Raw genomic sequence first — 24,084 nt, forward strand, 5'->3', positions numbered from 1 at the left:
TGACTGGAAATGGCTGGAGATGAAATTTGAAAAAAGGATGGCAACGGCATAAGTGACTGGAAATGGCTGGAGCTGAAATCTGATAAAAAATGGCAACCTGGTGTAACAGATTGCTATCTTTGGGTGGTAGATTGGTGCTTAAGGCATTTCGATATATTGGATGCAGATTGTAGGCGACTTCCATTTGATAGATCAAATCTATCATGGCTAACTTCCTTTGGGAGGGTACAGGGGATAAGAAAATCTCATAAAAATTTGAAGTTCTTTCCAGATAGGTGTCTGCAGGCGGGTGGGGAATTATTGAGTTGGACATATTCAATTGGGCTCTGTTGATAAAAAATATGTGGAAGGCAGTGAGCGTGGAGGGTATTTGGCATGTAAAGAGAAAATACATGAAGCAATATTCTCTGATATCCTGGATTCGAGCAAGTGCACCTGTTGAAAAGGAGGCATCTATGTCTTAAAGGAGTTTGATGAAAGTAATCCCCTCGTTCATGAGTAAACTTATCTGAGATGGGTTGTAGGTAATGGAAAGCTAGCCGAGATTGGTTTGGCTGCCATTATTGGTATGCAGAGAACAAATTAAATCTGTTTATCTGTTTTTTTTCATTAAAAAAAATATATATATATAAAAAAAAAAATTAGTTTTAATTTTTTATTATTATTATTTAAAATTAATAAAAACTAAAACATATTATTTATTTATTCTCTGAATTCGCAGTTAGGTTTGTGATATGGTGTAGCGAAATGATACTGAATGTGTCTTATTTTCAAGTCTTCCATAACTTTTTGTTTTCAGCCTTTCTTATAAGGGTGCATCTTTGAATATAGTCTGACCACCACCTTAGTCATGGCAGTCTAATAGCACTACCTCATTATGTAATTTTATATTTTAAAGATCACGTATATAATTAAAATAGCGTTCAATAAATGAATAAAATAGAGAAAGGATACCACGTTCTTATTTTTCTATATGTGATATTTGGGATGTCAGTTATTTTGATATTTTTTTTTTTTTCTAAGAATTGAATAGAAGTAGATAAATAAAACCAGTAATATCAGATCTACTCGAACATTTCAAAATTATTAATTATGATATAAATAATTTATATCGATAAGAAGAAAATTTCCAAATTCAGATGACAACATAGTGGAGTCAACCCTGGCTCAAAATATGGAGCCGAAGACTTTAAGATCTTTGAGGATCAACAGGGATCTTACATGTCATCATGTTCTTGAATTCAAGAAAATCCAAGAGCCCATTGGAATCCGAATCATATGTACATATCATAATTTAAAACAGAAAACTCACACAACTTCATTAATTTCTTTGCTCAATTACATCACACTTATATAGGAAATAACACAAACTAATTCCTAACCACTCATAACTAATTCAGTTCAACCACCTACAACTAATTCAGTTCAACCACTCATAACTAACTATTTCTGCATTATTCTCACATCCTCCCTTAATGGAGAAATGGATTTTCTACAATACCTAACTGACTTCTAAAAACTTCAAATTTGATTTTACCAAGGGGCTTAGTAAATATATCAGCCACATTATCCTTGGTGTTACAAAATATCAATCCAATTTCATTTGACTCAATTTTCTCACGTACAAAGTGGTACTGTAACTCAACGTGTTTTGTTCTACCATGGTAAACTGGATTATGTGCTAATTTGATAGCACTCTGATTATCACAATTGATACATGTTGCACCACTTTGCGCTTCTTCAAGATCTGCAAGAATTCTCCGCAACCAAATAGCTTCACAGGTGGCATTGGTCAAAAATTTGTACTCTGATTCTGTTGATGATAAAGAAACAGTTGGCTGTTTCTTACTACTCCAAGATACGACCCCTGATCCAATATGAAATGCATAGCCAGAGGTAGATCGTCTGTCATCTGGATTTCCTGCCCAATCTGAATCAGAAAAACCTGTCAGTGCAACATCAGATACATCAGTATACATAATACCAAGATTCACTGTTCCCTTTAAGTATCGGAGAACTTTCTTTGCAGCAATCCAGTGATTTCCTGAAGGCTTAGCCATGAATTGACTAAGGATACTGACTGAGTATGCAATGTCTGGTCTGGTAGTAGTGAGATAGTTCAAACTTCCCACTAACTGACGATATAATGTTCCATCTGCCTCTTTCGATCCATCTTCTTTGTACAACTTTGCATTCTGTTCTAAGGGAGTTGACATAGCTTTGCAATCTGTCATATTGAACTTTTTAAGAATCTCCTTTGTATATTTGCTTTGAGTGATCAAAGTTTTACCAGGTTCTCTCCATACCTCAATTCCTAAGCAGTAATGCATTTCACCCAAATCTTTCATTTCAAATTCCTGTGACAACTGAACTTTAATTTCTTCAATTAACTTGTGAGCACTGCCTGTTATAATGAGATCATCCACATACAAAGATATTAAAGCAACATTTCCTTTTTCATCTTTCTTAAAATACAAGTTAGGATCATTTTTTCTTTTCACAAATCCATTCTGAAGAAAGAAGGTATCAATCTTTACATACCATGATCTTGGTGCTTGTTTCAAACCATACAATGCCTTTCTTAACCTGCAAACCAGATGCTCCTGTCCCTGTTTGACAAACCCTTCAGGTTGAACCAAATAAACTTCTTCCTTTAAATCACCATTTAGAAAAGCAGATTTGACATCCAATTGATGTATACTCCAATTATGTTTTGTGGCTAAGGCAATCAGTAATCTAATTGTATTCAACTTAGCTACTGGTGCAAAAGTGTCTTCATAATCAATTCCCTCCTGTTGAGCATATCCTTTTGCTACTAATCTTGCCTTAAATTTATCAATTGTACCATCTGCTTTAAATTTTGTTTTGTACAACCATTTGCTTCCAATTGGAACTTTATTTTCAGGAAGTTCCACTAATTCCCATGTTTGATTTTTCATAATAGAAGCATACTCATCATTCATAGCATTAATCCATGGTTCATGTTGTTTAGCCTGCTCATAATCAATTGGTTCTTCAACATTCATTATATTAGACATTAAGGCATAGTCTCTATACCTTTCAGGAAGCCGAGTCTGTCGGGACGACCTTCTTGGTGTGGGTGTCCCATCCATGATTCGTTGGCTTTGAGGTGTATCACCTCCTTGTGATGACTCACTGCTGCTAGATGTGCTCATACTGCTGCTATCATCCTGATCCTGTACCTGTACCTGAACCTGTTCCTGTTCCTGCTTAATCAAAGTATCAAGCTTGAGATGTGCATCATTAGAAATATGCCATGTATCATTCTTTGTGTTACTTTTATCAGTCTGCTCATGAAACAATACATCACGACTTGCAAATAGTTTATGGGAACTTGGATCAAACAATTTATAGGCTTTCTGATCCATACAATATCCAATGAAAACACACTTGATGGACTTGGCATCAAGTTTGCTTCTGTTAGCCTTAGGAATATGAGCAAAAGCAGTACATCCAAAGACTTTGAAATGACTCACATCAGGTTTATAACCATAAAGAACCTCAAAAGGAGTTTGAAAAACTAATTTCTTAGTGGGACATCGATTCTTCAGATAAACAGCAGTGTTAATGGCTTCTGCCCAGAAACCATTAGAGATGTTCTTACCTTGCAGCATACTACGAGCAGATTCCACCAAGGTTCTATTCCATCGCTCAGCAACACCATTTTGCTGAGGGGTATGTGGCACTGTGAACTGTTGTTGAATTCCATTAGATTTACAATAGGTGTTAAATGCTTTTGATTTATATTCACCCCCTTGATCAGATCTGAGTATTTTGATGCACTTTCCTGTTTGTTTTTCAACCATATTTCGAAACTCTTTAAAATACTCAAATATGTCACTTTTCCTTCTAATGAAATAGACCCAGGTATATCTAGCTCTATCATCAATAAAAATAACAAAATATGAAGCACCACCAAGCGACCTAGTTTGCATAGGTCCACATACATCAGTGTGAATTAATTCAAGTATATCATACTTTCATTTCTCAGTATGAACAGGAAACTCTTCTCTATGCTGCTTACCAAGTGCACAAGCTTCACATGGTAAATGTTCACACTTCATAACAGGAAGACCTTCAACCATTGATTTCCTTTGTAACAACGATAAATCATTGTAATTTAGGTGCCCATACCTGTGATGCCATAATTCTGCTGTCGATGTCTCTTGAGATGTCAATGCAACATGGCGCTTGACTGTCACATCCAATCTGTACAATCCTCCAACCCTGGTACCTGTAGAAACAACCTTGTAGTGGTCCTGAACATCTTTCACTATACACCCCAATTTACCAAATTCTACTTTTAAACGATTATCAGTGATAGTGGAAACAGATAGCAAATTCTTTTTGAGAGCAGGTACATACATCACATTATGAATCTGTTGCATTTGTCCATTAGGTAAGTACACATTTATTATGCCATAACCTTGAACTTTAAGTGACCTATCATCTCCTAGGTAAATGTGTGTACCATCAGATTTCTCATAATATTTATCATACCATTCTTTATTACAAGTCATGTGTGCCGAGGCACCAGAATCTATAAACCAAGCATTCTCATCATTAGTTTCAGCAGACAATGCAGCATCAGAAAGAAATAACTTAAGATTTTTAAATTCATCATTCACGGAGGTGTCTCGGTTTATGTAATTTCCATTATGCCTGCGATGTCTTTGATTTGATTCATTATTCTTTCTCCTATAGCAATCTTTAGCCAGATGTCCAGGTTTTCCACAATAATGACATTCAATGTTCCTTTTAACATAAGAATCAGGAGGTGCCATCCCTTTCTGCTTTGCTTGAAAACGGCCTCTGTTTCTGTCCCATGGTCTCCCTCGGAATGGTCTTTGGCCTCTTGCAGTCAAAGCCAAATCAGAACCATTTGACTCCAGGTCAAAAGTTTTCATGCGCTCTTCTTCTTGAAGAAGAATTCCAGCCAATTCTTCAAATGTAGGAGGTGTCGGTCTAGCTGAGAGGGCTGAAATAAAGACTTTATAGTCTGGGACTAACCCCTTTAAAGTAACAGTTACCAAGTCTGTACTAGAAACCTTTTCACCAATATCACCAAGCTTATCACTAAAGTCTTTAATTCGGGAAACAAAGTTGCTAATGCTTTCATTGGTATCCATTTTGATAGATAGCAGCTTTGTTTTTAAAAACAAAATACGGTTTGCATTAGTAGTCTCATACAAACCTTTGAGAGTGTCCCATGTCGCCTTCGAAGTTTCACAGTCCCGAATGTGAGGAATAATATTATCCTTCACTGACATGCGTAGCAGCACCCTTGCTTTCATTTCACGCTTCTCCCAATCTTGAGTATTAGTAGGAGGTTGAGGCTTGGTCTCGTCACCTTTGACAATCGGCCAGAGATTGTATGCCTCCAGTACTGTTATGATCTTAAATTTCCAATTGACATAATTTTCTCCATCAAGTCTTGAAGACTCATTTAAATATGAATCTGCAAGGGGATTAGCCATCTCTCCACCAATGACCAAATTCAAACAAAAAATCACAAGCTTCTTAAGGTTGGAAAACTGGTTAATTAATAAATAAAACTCTACGTAGACACTTCACACTTAGAAAAGGGCCAGAACACTCAGAAAAGGGCCTTTCTGCGTATACACTTCACACTCAGATCACTGCCTGAGAAATTTAATAAATAAAACTCTGCTACAGACATGAGCGTGAAGTGTTTATTTCAGCTCTCTCAGCTAGACCGACACCTCCTACATTTGAAGAATTGGCTGGAATTCTTCTTCAAGAAGAAGAGCGCATGAAAACTTTTGAACTGGAGTCAAATGGTTCTGATTTGGCTTTGACTGCAAGAGGCCAAAAACCATTCCGAGGGAGACCATGGGACAGAAACAGAGGCCGTTTTCAAGCAAAGCAGAAAGGTATGGCAAATCCTGATTCTTATGTTAAAAGGAACATTGAATGTCATTATTGTGGAAAACCTGGACATCTGGCTAAAGATTGCTATAGGAGAAAGAATAATGAATCAAATCAAAGACATAGCAGGCATAATGGAAATTACATCAACAGAGACACCTCAGTGAATGATGGATTAAAAAATCTTAAGTTATTTCTTTCTGATGTTGCATTGTCTACTGAAACTGATGATGAGAATGCTTGGTTTATAGATTCTGGTGCCTCGGCACACATGACTTGTAATAAAGAATGGTATGATAAATATTATGAGAAATCTGATGGTACACACATTTACCTAGGAGATGATAGGTCACTTAAAGTTCAAGGCTATGGCATAATAAATGTGTACTTACCTAATGGACAAATGCGACAGATTCATAATGTGATGTATGTACCTGCTCTCAAAAGGAATTTGCTATCTGTTTCCACTATCACTGATAATCATTTAAAAGTAGAATTTGGTAAATTGGGGTGTATAGTGAAAGATGTTCAGGACCACTACAAGGTTGTTTCTACAGGTACCAGGGTTGGAGGATTGTACAGATTGGATGTGATAGTCAAGCGCCATGTTGCATTGACATCTCAAGAGACATCGACAGCAAAATTATGGCATCACAGGTATGGGCACCTAAATTACAATGATTTATCATTGTTACAAAGGAAATCAATGGTTGAAGGTCTTCCTGTTATGAAGTGTGAACATTTACCATGTGAAGCTTGTGCACTTGGTAAGCAGCATAGAGAAGAGTTTCCTGTTCATACTGAGAAACGAAAGTATGATATACTTGAATTAATTCACACTGATGTATGTGGACCTATGCAAACTAGGTCTCTTGGTGGTGCTTCATACTTTGTTATTTTTATTGATGATAGATCTAGATATACCTGGGTCTATTTCATTAGAAGGAAAAGTGACATATTTGAGTATTTTAAAGAGTTTCGAAATATGGTTGAAAAACAAACAGGAAAGTGCATCAAAATAATCAGATCTGATCAAGGGGGTGAATATAAATCAAAAGCATTTAACACCTATTGTAAATCTAATGGAATTCAACAACAGTTCACAGTGCCACATACCCCTCAGCAAAATGGTGTTGCTGAGCGATGGAATAGAACCTTGGTGGAATCTGCTCGTAGTATGCTGCAAGGTAAGAACATCTCTAATGGTTTCTGGGCAGAAGCCATTAACACTGCTGTTTATCTGAAGAATCGATGTCCCACTAAGAAATTAGTTTTTCAAACTCCTTTTGAGGTTCTTTATGGTTATAAACCTGATGTGAGTCATTTCAAAGTCTTTGGATGTACTGCTTTTGCTCATATTCCTAAGGCTAACAGAAGCAAACTTGATGCCAAGTCCATCAAGTGTGTTTTCATTGGATATTGTACGGATCAGAAAGCCTATAAATTGTTTGATCCAAGTTCCCATAAACTGTTTGCAAGTCGTGATGTATTGTTTCATGAGCAGACTGATAAAAGTAACACAAAGAATGATACATGGCATATTTCTAATGATGCACATCTCAAGCTTGATACTTTGATTAAGCAGGAACAGGAACAGGTCCAGGTACAGGTACAGGATCAGGATGATAGCAGCAGTATGAGCACATCTAGCAGCAGTGAGTCATCACAAGGAGGTGATACACCTCAAAGCCAACGAATCATGGATGGAACACCCACACCAAGAAGGTCGTCCCGACAGACTCGGCTTCCTGAAAGGTATAGAGACTATGCCTTAATGTCTAATATAATGAATGTTGAAGAACCAATTGATTATGAGCAGGCTAAACAACATGAACCATGGATTAATGCTATGAATGATGAGTATGCTTCTATTATGAAAAATCAAACATGGGAATTAGTGGAACTTCCTGAAAATAAAGTTCCAATTGGAAGAAAATGGTTGTACAAAACAAAATTTAAAGCAGATGGTACAATTGATAAATTTAAGGCAAGATTAGTAGCAAAAGGATATGCTCAACAGGAGGGAATTGATTATGAAGACACTTTTGCACCAGTAGCTAAGTTGAATACAATTAGATTACTGATTGCCTTAGCCACAAAACATAATTGGAGTATACATCAATTGGATGTCAAATCTGCTTTTCTAAATGGTGATTTAAAGGAAGAAGTTTATTTGGTTCAACCTGAAGGGTTTGTCACACAGGGACAGGAGCATCTGGTTTGCAGGTTAAGAAAGGCATTGTATGGTTTGAAACAGGCACCAAGATCATGGTATGTAAAGATTGATACCTTCTTTCTTCAGAATGGATTTGTGAAAAGCAAAAATGATCCTAACTTGTATTTTAAGAAAGATGAAAAAGGAAATGTTGCTTTAATATCTTTGTATGTGGATGATCTCGTTATAACAGGCAGTGCTCACAAGTTAATTGAAGAAATTAAGGTTCAGTTGTCACAGGAATTTGAAATGAAAGATTTGGGTGAAATGCATTACTGCTTAGGAATTGAGGTATGGAGAGAACCTGGTAAAACTTTGATCACCCAAAGCAAATATACAAAGGAGATTCTTAAAAAGTTCAATATGACAGATTGCAAAGCTATGTCAACTCCCTTAGAACAGAATGCAAAGTTGTACAAAGAATATGGATCAAAAGAGGCAGATGGAACATTATATCGTCAGTTAGTGGGAAGTTTGAACTATCTCACTACTACCAGACCAGACATTGCATACTCAGTCAGTATCCTTAGTCAATTCATGGCTAAGCCTTCAGGAAATCACTGGATTGCTGCAAAGAAAGTTCTCCGATACTTAAAGGGAACAGTGAATCTTGGTATTATGTATACTGATGTATCTGATGTTGCACTGACAGGTTTTTCTGATTCAGATTGGGCAGGAAATCCAGATGACAGACGATCTACCTCTGGCTATGCATTTCATATTGGATCAGGGGTCGTATCTTGGAGTAGTAAGAAACAGCCAACTGTTTCTTTATCATCAACAGAATCAGAGTACAAAGCTTTTACCAATGCCACCTGTGAAGCTATTTGGTTGCGGAGAATTATTGCAGATCTTGAAGAAGCGCAAAGTGGTGCAACATGTATCAATTGTGATAATCAGAGTGCTATCAAATTAGCACATAATCCAGTTTACCATGCTAGAACAAAACACGTTGAGTTACAGTACCACTTTGTACGTGAGAAAATTGAGTCAAATGAAATTGGATTGATATTTTGTAACACCAAGGATAATGTGGCTGATATATTTACTAAGCCCCTTGGTAAAATCAAATTTGAAGTTTTTAGAAGTCAGTTAGGTATTGTAGAAAACCTGGACATCTGGCTAAAGATTGCTATAGGAGAAAGAATAATGAATCAAATCAAAGACATCGCAAGCATAATTAAAAATCTTAAGTTATTTCTTTCTGATGTTGCATTGTCTGCTGAAACTGATGATGAGAATGCTTGGTTTATAGATTCTGGTGCCTCGGCACACATGACTTGTAATAAAGAATGGTATGATAAATATTATGAGAAATCTGATGGTACACACATTTACCTAGGAGATGATAGGTCACTTAAAGTTCAAGGCTATGGCATAATAAATGTGTACTTACCTAATGGACAAATGCGACAGATTCATAATGTGATGTATGTCCCTGCTCTCAAAAAGAATTTGCTATCTGTTTCCACTATCACTGATAATCATTTAAAAGTAGAATTTGGTAAATTGGGGTGTATAGTGAAAGATGTTCAGGACCACTACAAGGTTGTTTCTACAGGTACCAGGGTTGGAGGATTGTATAGATTGGATGTGACAGTCAAGCGCCATGTTGCATTGACATCTCAAGAGACATCGACAGCAGAATTATGGCATCATAGGTATGGGCACCTAAATTACAATGATTTATCGTTGTTACAAAGGAAATCAATGGTTGAAGGTCTTCCTGTTATGAAGTGTGAACATTTACCATGTGAAGCTTGTGCACTTGGTAAGCAGCATAGAGAAGAGTTTCCTGTTCATACTGAGAAACGAAAATATGATATACTTGAATTAATTCACACTGATGTATGTGGACCTATGCAAACTAGGTCTCTTGGTGGTGCTTCATACTTTGTTATTTTTATTGATGATAGATCTAGATATACCTGGGTCTATTTCATTAGAAGGAAAAGTGACATATTTGAGTATTTTAAAGAGTTTCGAAATATGGTTGAAAAACAAACAGGAAAGTGCATCAAAATACTCAGATCTGATCAAGGGGGTGAATATAAATCAAAAGCATTTAACACCTATTGTAAATCTAATGGAATTCAACAACAGTTCACAGTGCCACATACCCCTCAGCAAAATGGTGTTGCTGAGCGATGGAATAGAACCTTGGTGGAATCTGCTCGTAGTATGCTGCAAGGTAAGAACATCTCTAATGGTTTCTGGGCAGAAGCCATTAACACTGCTATTTATCTGAAGAATCGATGTCCCACTAAGAAATTAGTTTTTCAAACTCCTTTTGAGGTTCTTTATGGTTATAAACCTGATGTGAGTCATTTCAAAGTCTTTGGATGTACTGCTTTTGCTCATATTCCTAAGGCTAACAAAAGCAAACTTGATGCCACGTCCATCAAGTGTGTTTTCATTGGATATTGTATGGATCAGAAAGCTTATAAATTGTTTGATCCAAGTTCCCATAAACTATTTGCAAGTCGTGATGTATTGTTTCATGAGCAGACTGATAAAAGTAACACAAAGAATGATACATGGCATATTTCTAATGATGCACATCTCAAGCTTGATACTTTGATTAAGCAGGAACAGGAACAGGTCCAGGTACAGGTACAGGATCAGGATGATAGCAACAGTATGAGCACATCTAGCAGCAGTGAGTCATCACAAGGAGGTGATACACCTCAAAGCCAACGAATCATGGATGGAACACCCACACCAAGAAGGTCGTCCCGACAGACTCGGCTTCCTGAAAGGTATAGAGACTATGCCTTAATGTCTAATATAATGAATGTTGAAGAACCAATTGATTATGAGCAGGCTAAACAACATGAACCATGGATTAATGCTATGAATGATGAGTATGCTTCTATTATGAAAAATCAAACATGGGAATTAGTGGAACTTCCTGAAAATAAAGTTCCAATTGGAAGCAAATGGTTGTACAAAACAAAATTTAAAGCAGATGGTACAATTGATAAATTTAAGGCAAGATTAGTAGCAAAAGGATATGCTCAACAGGAGGGAATTGATTATGAAGACACTTTTGCACCAGTAGCTAAGTTGAATACAATTAGATTACTGATTGCCTTAGCCACAAAACATAATTGGAATATACATCAATTGGATGTCAAATCTGCTTTTCTAAATGGTGATTTAAAGGAAGAAGTTTATTTGGTTCAACCTGAAGGGTTTGTCAAACAGGGACAGGAGCATCTGGTTTGCAGGTTAAGAAAGGCATTGTATGGTTTGAAACAGGCACCAAGATCATGGTATGTAAAGATTGATACCTTCTTTCTTCAGAATGGATTTGTGAAAAGCAAAAATGATCCTAACTTGTATTTTAAGAAAGATGAAAAAGGAAATGTTGCTTTAATATCTTTGTATGTGGATGATCTCATTATAACAGGCAGTGCTCACAAGTTAATTGAAGAAATTAAGGTTCAGTTGTCACAGGAGTTTGAAATGAAAGATTTGGGTGAAATGCATTACTGCTTAGGAATTGAGGTATGGAGAGAACCTGGTAAAACTTTGATCACCCAAAGCAAATATACAAAGGAGATTCTTAAAAAGTTAAATATGACAGATTGCAAAGCTATGTCAACTCCCTTAGAACAAAATGCAAAGTTGTACAGAGAAGATGGATCAAAAGAGGCAGATGGAACATTATATCGTCAGTTAGTGGGAAGTTTGAACTATCTCACCACTACCAGACCAGACATTGCATACTCAGTCAGTATTCTTAGTCAATTCATGGCTAAGCCTTCAGGAAATCACTGGATTGCTGCAAAGAAAGTTCTCCGATACTTAAAGGGAACAGTGAATCTTGGTATTATGTATACTGATGTATCTGATGTTGCACTGACAGGTTTTTCTGATTCAGATTGGGCAGGAAATCCAGATGACAGACGATCTACCTCTGGCTATGCATTTCATATTGGATCAGGGGTCGTATCTTGGAGTAGTAAGAAACAGCCAACTGTTTCTTTATCATCAACAGAATCAGAGTACAAAGCTTTGACCAATGCCACCTGTGAAGCTATTTGGTTGCGGAGAATTCTTGCAGATCTTGAAGAAGCGCAAAGTGGTGCAACATGTATCAATTGTGATAATCAGAGTGCTATCAAATTAGCACATAATCCAGTTTACCATGCTAGAACAAAACACGTTGAGTTACAGTACCACTTTGTACGTGAGAAAATTGAGTCAAATGAAATTGGATTGATATTTTGTAACACCAAGGATAATGTGGCTGATATATTTACTAAGCCCCTTGGTAAAATCAAATTTGAAGTTTTTAGAAGTCAGTTAGGTATTGTAGAAAATCCATTTCTCCATTAAGGGAGGATGTGAGAATAATGCAGAAATAGTTAGTTATGAGTGGTTGAACTGAATTAGTTGTAGGTGGTTGAACAGAATTAGTTATGAGTTGTTAGGAATTAGTTTGTGTTATTTCCTATATAAGTGTGATGTAATTGAGCAAAGAGATCAATGAAGTTATGTGAGCTTTGTCTCACGTGTTGCTGGTGTTTCTACGATGTGACAGTCAAGCGCCATGTTGCATTGACATCTCAAGAGACATCGACAGCAGAATTATGGCATCACAGGTATGGGCACCTAAATTACAATGATTTATCGTTGTTACAAAGGAAATCAATGGTTGAAGGTCTTCCTGTTATGAAGTGTGAACATTTACCATGTGAAGCTTGTGCACTTGGTAAGCAGCATAGAGAAGAGTTTCATGTTCATACTGAGAAACGAAAGTATGATATACTTGAATTAATTCACACTGATGTATGTGGACCTATGCAAACTAGGTCTCTTGGTGGTGCTTCATACTTTGTTATTTTTATTGATGATAGATCTAGATATACCTGGGTCTATTTCATTAGAAGGAAAAGTGACATATTTGAGTATTTTAAAGAGTTTCGAAATATGGTTGAAAAACAAACAGGAAAGTGCATCAAAATACTCAGATCTGATCAAGGGGGTGAATATAAATCAAAAGCATTTAACACCTATTGTAAATCTAATGGAATTCAACAACAGTTCACAGTGCCACATACCCCTCAGCAAAATGGTGTTGCTGAGCGATGGAATAGAACCTTGGTGGAATCTGCTCGTAGTATGCTGCAAGGTAAGAACATCTCTAATGGTTTCTGGGCAGAAGCCATTAACACTGCTGTTTATCTGAAGAATCGATGTCCCACTAAGAAATTAGTTTTTCAAACTCCTTTTGAGGTTCTTTATGGTTATAAACCTGATGTGAGTCATTTCAAAGTCTTTGGATGTACTGCTTTTGCTCATATTCCTAAGGCTAACAGAAGCAAACTTGATGCCAAGTCCATCAAGTGTGTTTTCATTGGATATTGTACGGATCAGAAAGCCTATAAATTGTTTGATCCAAGTTCCCATAAACTATTTGCAAGTCGTGATGTATTGTTTCATGAGCAGACTGATAAAAGTAACACAAAGAATGATACATGGCATATTTCTAATGATGCACATCTCAAGCTTGATACTTTGATTAAGCAGGAACAGGAACAGGTTCAGGTACAGGTACAGGATCAGGATGATAGCAGCAGTATGAGCACATCTAGCAGCAGTGAGTCATCACAAGGAGGTGATACACCTCAAAGCCAACGAATCATGGATGTAACACCCACACCAAGAAGGTCGTCCCGACAGACTCGGCTTCCTGAAAGGTATAGAGACTATGCCTTAATGTCTAATATAATGAATGTTGAAGAACCAATTGATTATGAGCAGGCTAAACAACATGAACCATGGATTAATGCTATGAATGATGAGTATGCTTCTATTATGAAAAATCAAACATGGGAATTAGTGGAACTTCCTGAAAATAAAGTTCCAATTGGAAGCAAATGGTTGTACAAAACAAAATTTAAAGCAGATGGTACAATTGATAAATTTAAGGCAAGATTAGTAGCAAAAGGATATGCTCAACAGGAGGGAATTGATTATGAAGACACTTTTGCACCAGTAGCTAAGTTGAATACAATTAGATTACTGATTGCCTTAGCCACAAAACATAATTGGAGTATACATCAATTGGATGTCAAATCTGCTTTTCTAAATGGTGATTTAAAGGAAGAAGTTTATTTGGTTCAACCTGAAGGGTTTGTCAAACAGGGACAGGAGCATCTGGTTTGCAGGTTAAGAAAGGCATTGTATGGTTTGAAACAGGCACCAATATCATGGTATGTAAAGATTGATACCTTCTTTCTTCAGAATGGATTTGTGAAAAGCAAAAATGATCCTAACTTGTATTTTAAGAAAGATGAAAAAGGAAATGTTGCTTTAATATCTTTGTATGTGGATGATCTCAATATAACAGGCAGTGCTCACAAGTTAATTGAACAAATGGTTCTGATTTGGCTTTGACTGCAAGAGGCCAAAGACCATTCCGAGGGAGACCATGGGACAGAAACAGAGGCCGTTTTCAAGCAAAGCAGAAAGGTATGGCAAATCCTGATTCTTATGTTAAAAGGAACATTGAATGTCATTATTGTGGAAAACCTGGACATCTGGCTAAAGATTGCTATAGGAGAAAGAATAATGAATCAAATCAAAGACATAGCAGGCATAATGGAAATTACATCAACAAAGACACCTCAGTGAATGATGGATTTAAAAATCTTAAGTTATTTCTTTCTGATGCTGCATTGTCTGCTGAAACTGATGATGAGAATGCTTGGTTTATAGATTCTGGTGCCTCGGCACACATGACTTGTAATAAAGAATGGTATGATAAATATTATGAGAAATCTGATGGTACACACATTTACCTAGGAGATGATAGGTCACTTAAAATTCAAGGCTATGGCATAATAAATGTGTACTTACCTAATGGACAAATGCGACAGATTCATAATGTGATGTATGTACCTGCTCTCAAAACGAATTTGCTATCTGTTTCCACTATCACTGATAATCATTTAAAAGTAGAATTTGGTAAATTGGGGTGTATAGTGAAAGATGTTCAGGACCACTACAAGGCTGTTTCTACAGGTACCAGGGTTGGAGGATTGTACAGATTGGATGTGACAGTCAAGCGCCATGTTGCATTGACATCTCAAGAGACATCGACAGCAGAATTATGGCATCACAGGTATGGGCACCTAAATTACAATGATTTATCATTGTTACAAAGGAAATCAATGGTTGAAGGTCTTCCTGTTATGAAGTGTGAACATTTACCATGTGCAGCTTGTGCACTTGGTAAGCAGCATAGAGAAGAGTTTCCTGTTCATACTGAGAAACGAAAGTATGATATACTTGAATTAATTCACACTGATGTATGTGGACCTATGCAAACTAGGTCGCTTGGTGGTGCTTCATATTTTGTTATTTTTGTTGATGATAGATCTAGATATACCTGGGTCTATTTCATTAGAAGGAAAAGTGACATATTTGAGTATTTTAAAGAGTTTCGAAATATGGTTGAAAAACAAACAGGAAAGTGCATCAAAATACTCAGATCTGATCAAGGGGGTGAATATAAATCAAAAGCATTTAACGCCTATTGTAAATCTAATGGAATTCAACAACAGTTCACAGTGCCACATACCCCTCAGCAAAATGGTGTTGCTGAGCGATGGAATAGAACCTTGGTGGAATCTGCTCGTAGTATGCTGCAAGGTAAGAACATCTCTAATGGTTTCTGGGCAGAAGCCATTAACACTGTTGTTTATCTGAAGAATCGATGTCCCACTAAGAAATTAGTTTTTCAAACTCCTTTTGAGGTTCTTTATGGTTATAAACCTGATGTGAGTCATTTCAAAGTCTTTGGATGTACTGCTTTTGCTCATATTCCTAAGGCTAACAGAAGCAAACTTGATGCCAAGTCCATCAAGTGTGTTTTCATTGGATATTGTACGGATCAGAAAGCCTATAAATTGTTTGATCCAAGTTCCCATAAACTATTTGCAAGTCGTGATGTATTGTTTCATGAGCAGACTGATAAAAGTAACACAAAGAATGATACATGGCATATTTCTAATGATGCACATCTCAAGCTTTATACTTTGATTAAGCAGGAACAGGAACAGGTTCAGGTACAGGTACAGGATCAGGATGATAGCAGCAGTATGAGCACATCTAGCAGCAGTGAGTCATCACAAGGAGGTGATACACCTCAAAGCCAACGAATCATGGATGGAACACCCACACCAAGAAGGTCGTCCCGACAGACTCGGCTTCCTGAAAGGTATAGAGACTATGCCTTAATGTCTAATATAATGAATGTTGAAGAACCAATTGATTATGAGCAGGCTAAACAACATGAACCATGGATTAATGCTATGAATGATGAGTATGCTTCTATTATGAAAAATCAAACATGGGAATTAGTGGAACTTCCTGAAAATAAAGTTCCAATTGGAAGCAAATGGTTGTACAAAACAAAATTTAAAGCAGATGGTACAATTGATAAAGTTAAGGCAAGATTAGTAGCAAAAGGATATGCTCAACAGGAGGGAATTGATTATGAAGACACTTTTGCACCAGTAGCTAAGTTGAATACAATTAGATTACTGATTGCCTTAGCCACAAAACATAATTGGAGTATACATCAATTAGATGTCAAATCTGCTTTTCTAAATGGTGATTTAAAGGAAGAAGTTTATTTGGTTCAACCTGAAGGGTTTGTCAAACAGGGACAGGAGCATCTGGTTTGCAGGTTAAGAAAGGCATTGTATGGTTTGAAACAGGCACCAAGATCATGGTATGTAAAGATTGATACCTTCTTTCTTCAGAATGGATTTGTGAAAAGAAAAAATGATCCTAACTTGTATTTTAAGAAAGATGAAAAAGGAAATGTTGCTTTAATATCTTTGTATGTGGATGATCTCATTATAACAGGCAGTGCTCACAAGTTAATTGAAGAAATTAAAGTTCAGTTGTCACAGGAATTTGAAATGAAAGATTTGGGTGAAATGCATTACTGCTTAGGAATTGAGGTATGGAGAGAACCTGGTAAAACTTTGATCACTCAAAGCAAATATACAAAGGAGATTCTTAAAAAGTTCAATATGACAGATTGCAAAGCTATGTCAACTCCCTTAGAACAGAATGCAAAGTTGTACAAAGAAGATGGATCGAAAGAGGCAGATGGAACATTATATCGTCAGATAGTGGGAAGTTTGAACTATCTCACTACTACCAGACCAGACATTGCATACTCAGTCAGTATCCTTAGTCAATTCATGGCTAAGCCTTCAGGAAATCACTGGATTGCTACAAAGAAAGTTCTCCGATACTTAAAGGGAACAGTGAATCTTGGTATTATGTATACTGATGTATCTGATGTTGCACTGACAGGTTTTTCTGATTCAGATTGGGCAGGAAATCCAGATGACAGACGATCTACCTCTGGCTATGCATTTCATATTGGATCAGGGGTCGTATCTTGGAGTAGTAAGAAACAGCCAACTGTTTCTTTATCATCAACAGAATCAGAGTACAAAGCTTTGACCAATGCCACCTGTGAAGCTATTTGGTTGCAGAGAATTCTTGCAGATCTTGAAGAAGCGCAAAGTGGTGCAACATGTATCAATTGTGATAATCAGAGTGCTATCAAATTATCACATAATCCAGTTTACCATGCTAGAACAAAACACGTTGAGTTACAGTACCACTTTGTACGTGAGAAAATTGAGTCAAATGAAATTGGATTGATATTTTGTAACACCAAGGATAATGTGGCTGATATATTTACTAAGCCCCTTGGTAAAATCAAATTTGAAGTTTTTAGAAGTCAGTTAGGTATTGTAGAAAATCCATTTCTCCATTAAGGGAGGATGTGAGAATAATGCAGAAATAGTTAGTTATGAGTGGTTGAACTGAATTAGTTGTAGGTGGTTGAATAGAATTAGTTATGAGTGGTTAGGAATTAGTTTGTGTTATTTCCTATATAAGTGTGATGTAATTGAGCAAAGAGATCAATGAAGTTGTGTGAGCTTTGTCTCACGTTTGCTGGTGTTTCTACCTGTGCCTTTGTTATAGTTTTTTGTTGTAATTTTGTAATTTGGTATCAGAGCTCTTTTGTTTGCGCCTCTCTCCTCTTCGTGGGCAGTGAGTGACTCTGCCATTAGAGTGTGCGCTGGAGCTGAAGCGGGTGCGTGAAGAGACCTCAAGAACGGTTTTTAAACTGTTGGTGCGGTGAGCGTGGAGTGCTGATACGTGGTGTGTCCAGAAGAAGACGGAGGAAGAAGACGGAGCAATTAGGAGCAATTAAAGTTCGACTCACTGCGCGTGTTTCTGAACAACCGAGGTCCAGGTGTAGTGTTTCGGTTCTGTTAACAATATTGTTTCGGTTCTGTTAACAGTATTGTTTCGGTTCTGTGTTTTATGCGACTTCTTGCACAGCAACGCTGTAAAAGGGAGCAAGTTGTTCTGGGTATTTTAAAACAAAAAGGGAGCAAGTTTGCAAGTTTGGTTTTTTGAACAAGTCCAGGTCTGTAGCAGAGTTTTATTTATTAAATTTCTCAGGCAGTGATCTGAGTGTGAAGTGTATACGCAGAAAGGCCCTTTTCTGAGTGTTCTGGCCCTTTTCTGAGTGTGAAGTGTCTACGCAGAGTTTTATTTATTAATTAACCAGTTTTCCAACCTTAAGAAGCTTGTGATTTTTTGTTTGAATTTGGTCATTGGTGGAGAGATGGCTAATCCCCTTGCAGATTCATATTTAAATGAGTCTTCAAGACTTGATGGAGAAAATTATGTCAATTGGAAATTTAAGATCATAACAGTACTGGAGGCATACAATCTCTGGCCGATTGTCAAAGGTAACGAGACCAAGCCTCAACCTCCTACTAATACTCAAGATTGGGAGAAGCGTGAAATGAAAGCAAGGGTGCTGCTACGCATGTCAGTGAAGGATAATATTATTCCTCACATTCGGGACTGTGAAACTTCGAAGGCGACATGGGACACTCTCAAAGGTTTGTATGAGACTACTAATGCAAACCGTATTTTGTTTTTAAAAACAAAGCTGCTATCTATCAAAATGGATACCAATGAAAGCATTAGCAACTTTGTTTCCCGAATTAAAGACTTTAGTGATAAGCTTGGTGATATTGGTGAAAAGGTTTCTAGTACAGACTTGGTAACTGTTACTTTAAAGGGGTTAGTCCCAGACTATAAAGTCTTTATTTTAGCCCTCTCAGCTAGACCGACACCTCCTACATTTGAAGAATTGGCTGGAATTCTTCTTCAAGAAGAAGAGCGCATGAAAACTTTTGACCTGGAGTCAAATGGTTCTGATTTGGCTTTGACTGCAAGAGGCCAAAGACCATTCCGAGGGAGACCATGGGACAGAAACAGAGGCCGTTTTCAAGCAAAGCAGAAAGGTATGGCACCTCCTGATTCTTATGTTAAAAGGAACATTGAATGTCATTATTGTGGAAAACCTGGACATCTGGCTAAAGATTGCTATAGGAGAAAGAATAATGAATCAAATCAAAGACATCGCAGGCATAATGGAAATTACCTAAACCGAGACACCTCCGTGAATGATGAATTTAAAAATCTTAAGTTATTTCTTTCTGATGCTGCATTGTCTGCTGAAACTGATGATGAGAATGCTTGGTTTATAGATTCTGGTGCCTCGGCACACATGACTTGTAATAAAGAATGGTATGATAAATATTATGAGAAATCTGATGGTACACACATTTACCTAGGAGATGATAGGTCACTTAAAGTTCAAGGCTATGGCATAATAAATGTGTACTTACCTAATGGACAAATGCGACAGATTCATAATGTGATGTATGTCCCTGCTCTCAAAAAGAATTTGCTATCTGTTTCCACTATCACTGATAATCATTTAAAAGTAGAATTTGGTAAATTGGGGTGTATAGTGAAAGATGTTCAGGACCACTACAAGGTTGTTTCTACAGGTACCAGGGTTGGAGGATTGTACAGATTGGATGTGACAGTCAAGCGCCATGTTGCATTGACATCTCAAGAGACATCGACAGCAGAATTATGGCATCACAGGTATGGGCACCTAAATTACAATGATTTATCGTTGTTACAAAGGAAATCAATGGTTGAAGGTCTTCCTGTTATGAAGTGTGAACATTTACCATGTGAAGCTTGTGCACTTGGTAAGCAGCATAGAGAAGAGTTTCCTGTTCATACTGAGAAACGAAAGTATGATATACTTGAATTAATTCACACTGATGTATGTGGACCTATGCAAACTAGGTCTCTTGGTGGTGCTTCATACTTTGTTATTTTTATTGATGATAGATCTAGATATACCTGGGTCTATTTCATTAGAAGGAAAAGTGACATATTTGAGTATTTTAAAGAGTTTCGAAATATGGTTGAAAAACAAACAGGAAAGTGCATCAAAATACTCAGATCTGATCAAGGGGGTGAATATAAATCAAAAGCATTTAACACCTATTGTAAATCTAATGGAATTCAACAACAGTTCACAGTGCCACATACCCCTCAGCAAAATGGTGTTGCTGAGCGATGGAATAGAACCTTGGTGGAATCTGCTCATAGTATGCTGCAAGGTAAGAACATCTCTAATGGTTTCTGGGCAGAAGCCATTAACACTGCTGTTTATCTGAAGAATCGATGTCCCACTAAGAAAAAAACTATAACAAAGACACAGGTAGAAACACCAGCAAACGTGAGACAAAGCTCACACAACTTCATTGATCTCTTTGCTCAATTACATCACACTTATATAGGAAATAACACAAACTAATTCCTAACCACTCATAACTAATTCTGTTCAACCACCTACAACTAATTCAGTTCAACCACTCATAACTAACTATTTCTGCATTATTCTCACATCCTCCCTTAATGGAGAAATGGATTTTCTACAATACCTAACTGACTTCTAAAAACTTCAAATTTGATTTTACCAAGGGGCTTAGTAAATATATCAGCCACATTATCCTTGGTGTTACAAAATATCAATCCAATTTCATTTGACTCAATTTTCTCACGTACAAAGTGGTACTGTAACTCAACGTGTTTTGTTCTAGCATGGTAAACTGGATTATGTGCTAATTTGATAGCACTCTGATTATCACAATTGATACATGTTGCACCACTTTGCGCTTCTTCAAGATCTGCAAGTATGCAACCTGTGCTCCACAAATCCACGGCAACTCCATACTCTGTAGCACCCAGTAAAAGTTCCGGAGGTCGATACCAAAGTGTTACAACACGACTTGTCAAGGGTTGCCTCTGATCCGGGTGAAAGAAGGTAGCTAGGCCAAAGTCAGCTATCTTTAGAATACCGCCATTGTCAATCAAAAGATTTGAACCCTTGATATCACGGTGTAGCACACCACGGCTATGGCAATGATCAAGACCTCGAAGCAATTGTTGCATATAACATTTCACCTGCGGTTCTGTGAACTTTATACCAGGACATGCAGCAAGGCCAGCAAGGTCATGATCCATGTATTCAAATACAAGGTACAAGCTGCAGGACATCCTTGATGTGACCAATCCTTCCAACTAAACAAAATTTAAAGCAGATGGTACAATTGATAAATTTAAGGCAAGATTAGTAGCAAAAGGATATGCTCAACAGGAGGGAATTGATTATGAAGACACTTTTGCACCAGTAGCTACGTTGAATACAATTAGATTACTGATTGCCTTAGCCACAAAACATAATTGGAGTATACATCAATTGGATGTCAAATCTGCTTTTCTAAATGGTGATTTAAAGGAAGAAGTTTATTTGGTTCAACCTGAAGGGTTTGTCAAACAGGGACAGGAGCATCTGGTTTGCAGGTTAAGAAAGGCATTGTATGGTTTGAAACAGGCACCAAGATCATGGTATGTAAAGATTGATACCTTCTTTCTTCAGAATGGATTTGTGAAAAGCAAAAATGATCCTAACTTGTATTTTAAGAAAGATGAAAAAGGAAATGTTGCTTTAATATCTTTGTATGTGGATGATCTCATTATAACAGGCAGTGCTCACAAGTTAATTGAAGAAATTAAAGTTCAGTTGTCACAGGAATTTGAAATGAAAGATTTGGGTGAAATGCATTACTGCTTAGGAATTGAGGTATGGAGAGAACCTGGTAAAACTTTGATCACTCAAAGCAAATATACAAAGGAGATTCTTAAAAAGTTCAATATGACAGATTGCAAAGCTATGTCAACTCCCTTAGAACAGAATGCAAAGTTGTACAAAGAAGATGGATCGAAAGAGGCAGATGGAACATTATATCGTCAGTTAGTGGGAAGTTTGAACTATCTCACTACTACCAGACCAGACATTTCATACTCAGTCAGTATCCTTAGTCAATTCATGGCTAAGCCTTCAGGAAATCACTGGATTTCTGCAAAGAAAGTTCTCTGATACTTAAAGGGAACAATGAATCTTGGTATTATGTATACTGATGTATCTGATGTTGCACTGACAGGTTTTTCTGATTCAGATTGGGCAGGAAATCCAGATGACAGACGATCTACCTCTGGCTATGCATTTCATATTGGATCAGGGGTCGTATCTTGGAGTAGTAAGAAACAGCCAACTGTTTCTTTATCATCAACAGAATCAGAGTACAAAGCTTTGACCAATGCCACCTGTGAAGCTATTTGGTTGCGGAGAATTCTTGCAGATCTTGAAGAAGCGCAAAGTGGTGCAACATGTATCAATTGTGATAATCAAAGTGCTATCAAATTAGCACATAATCCAGTTTACCATGCTAGAACAAAACACGTTGAGTTACAGTACCACTTTGTACGTGAGAAAATTGAGTCAAATGAAATTGGATTGATATTTTGTAACACCAAGGATAATGTGGCTGATATATTTACTAAGCCCCTTGGTAAAATCAAATTTGAAGTTTTTAGAAGTCAGTTAGGTATTGTAGAAAATCCATTTCTCCATTAAGGGAGGATGTGAGAATAATGCAGAAAACATCACACTTATATAGGAAATAACACAAACTAATTCCTAACCACTCATAACTAATTCTGTTCAACCACCTACAACTAATTCAGTTCAACCACTCATAACTAACTATTTCTGCATTATTCTCACATCATATTCTGGCAGTTTTCTAGATTTCCCCCCTCCATGAATCCCAGATTACAGAGCACCCGTTGAAGCTCAGTGGAGGATATGAAGCCGTCCTTATTGATATCATAGACCTTGAAAGCCTCCATCAAATCCTCACACCCATCCCCATTGCCCAATTCATCTTCTGATCTGGTATCGTCCAGAAGAAAGTGACAGAGCCCAACAAATTCGTCGAATGTTAAGCTACCGTCTTCGCTCTGAGACATTTGTGCAACCACACATTTTAAGTCTTCTTCTGAAATATCGATCCCAATCCGACTCAGGGAGCGATACATCTCAGTTACAGTCAGCCTGCCGTCGCAATTTTCATCGATCGTTTCATACACTCTGCGAATTTCATCGATATCAATAGAAAGTGCCATTAATGCTGTAAATTATCTGCAGCGTCTATTGCGAGAAGTAATGAAAAATGCAATGCCAGATTTCCCAATATATAGGAGAAAACTGATCATTATTTCATAGGCGATATCGGCTCCTGGGCTCTCCTTCGAGGTAACTTGGGAGCAATAACAACCTCATTATGCTTCTAGTGACCATTGACGGCGTTAGGAAAAATGGGGAACTGAAATTATGAAGAAGCTTCTGGAAATTATGACGAAGCTTCTGGACGGATCGTGCGCCGTCGATCAGATGTTGGGATCTGACGGTCTACCAAATCGTGTAGAATGGAGACAGTGAGAAGAAAGAAGATTCTGGGAAACTCAGCAATGGAAAGTCACGCAGAAGTCAGCGACTCTGCACGAGGATGGCCGCTGGTGGAGCCCAAAAGAGTAAAGGCGAAAACGGATGGATCCCAAATTTCAACAACTCCACGCAGGCATGCACGCTTCGACCAGGCGTTCGGGCGGACATGTGC

At 37.3% G+C, this 24,084-nt stretch overlaps 1 pseudogene; it reads right to left on the reverse strand.

The window, feature by feature from the left end:
- Window positions 1–1,156: 1,156 nt before the first annotated feature.
- Window positions 1,157–23,695, reverse strand: LOC149224442 (calmodulin-like protein 3; annotated as a pseudogene).
- Between the last annotated feature and the right edge of the window lie 389 nt (window positions 23,696–24,084).

Source organism: Pinus tabuliformis, chromosome Q (assembly GCF_031772625.1).
Source record: "Pinus tabuliformis cultivar Carrire ecotype Pingquan chromosome Q, CPIR1, whole genome shotgun sequence".
In the NCBI taxonomy this organism is placed as follows: Eukaryota; Viridiplantae; Streptophyta; class Pinopsida; order Pinales; family Pinaceae; genus Pinus; species Pinus tabuliformis.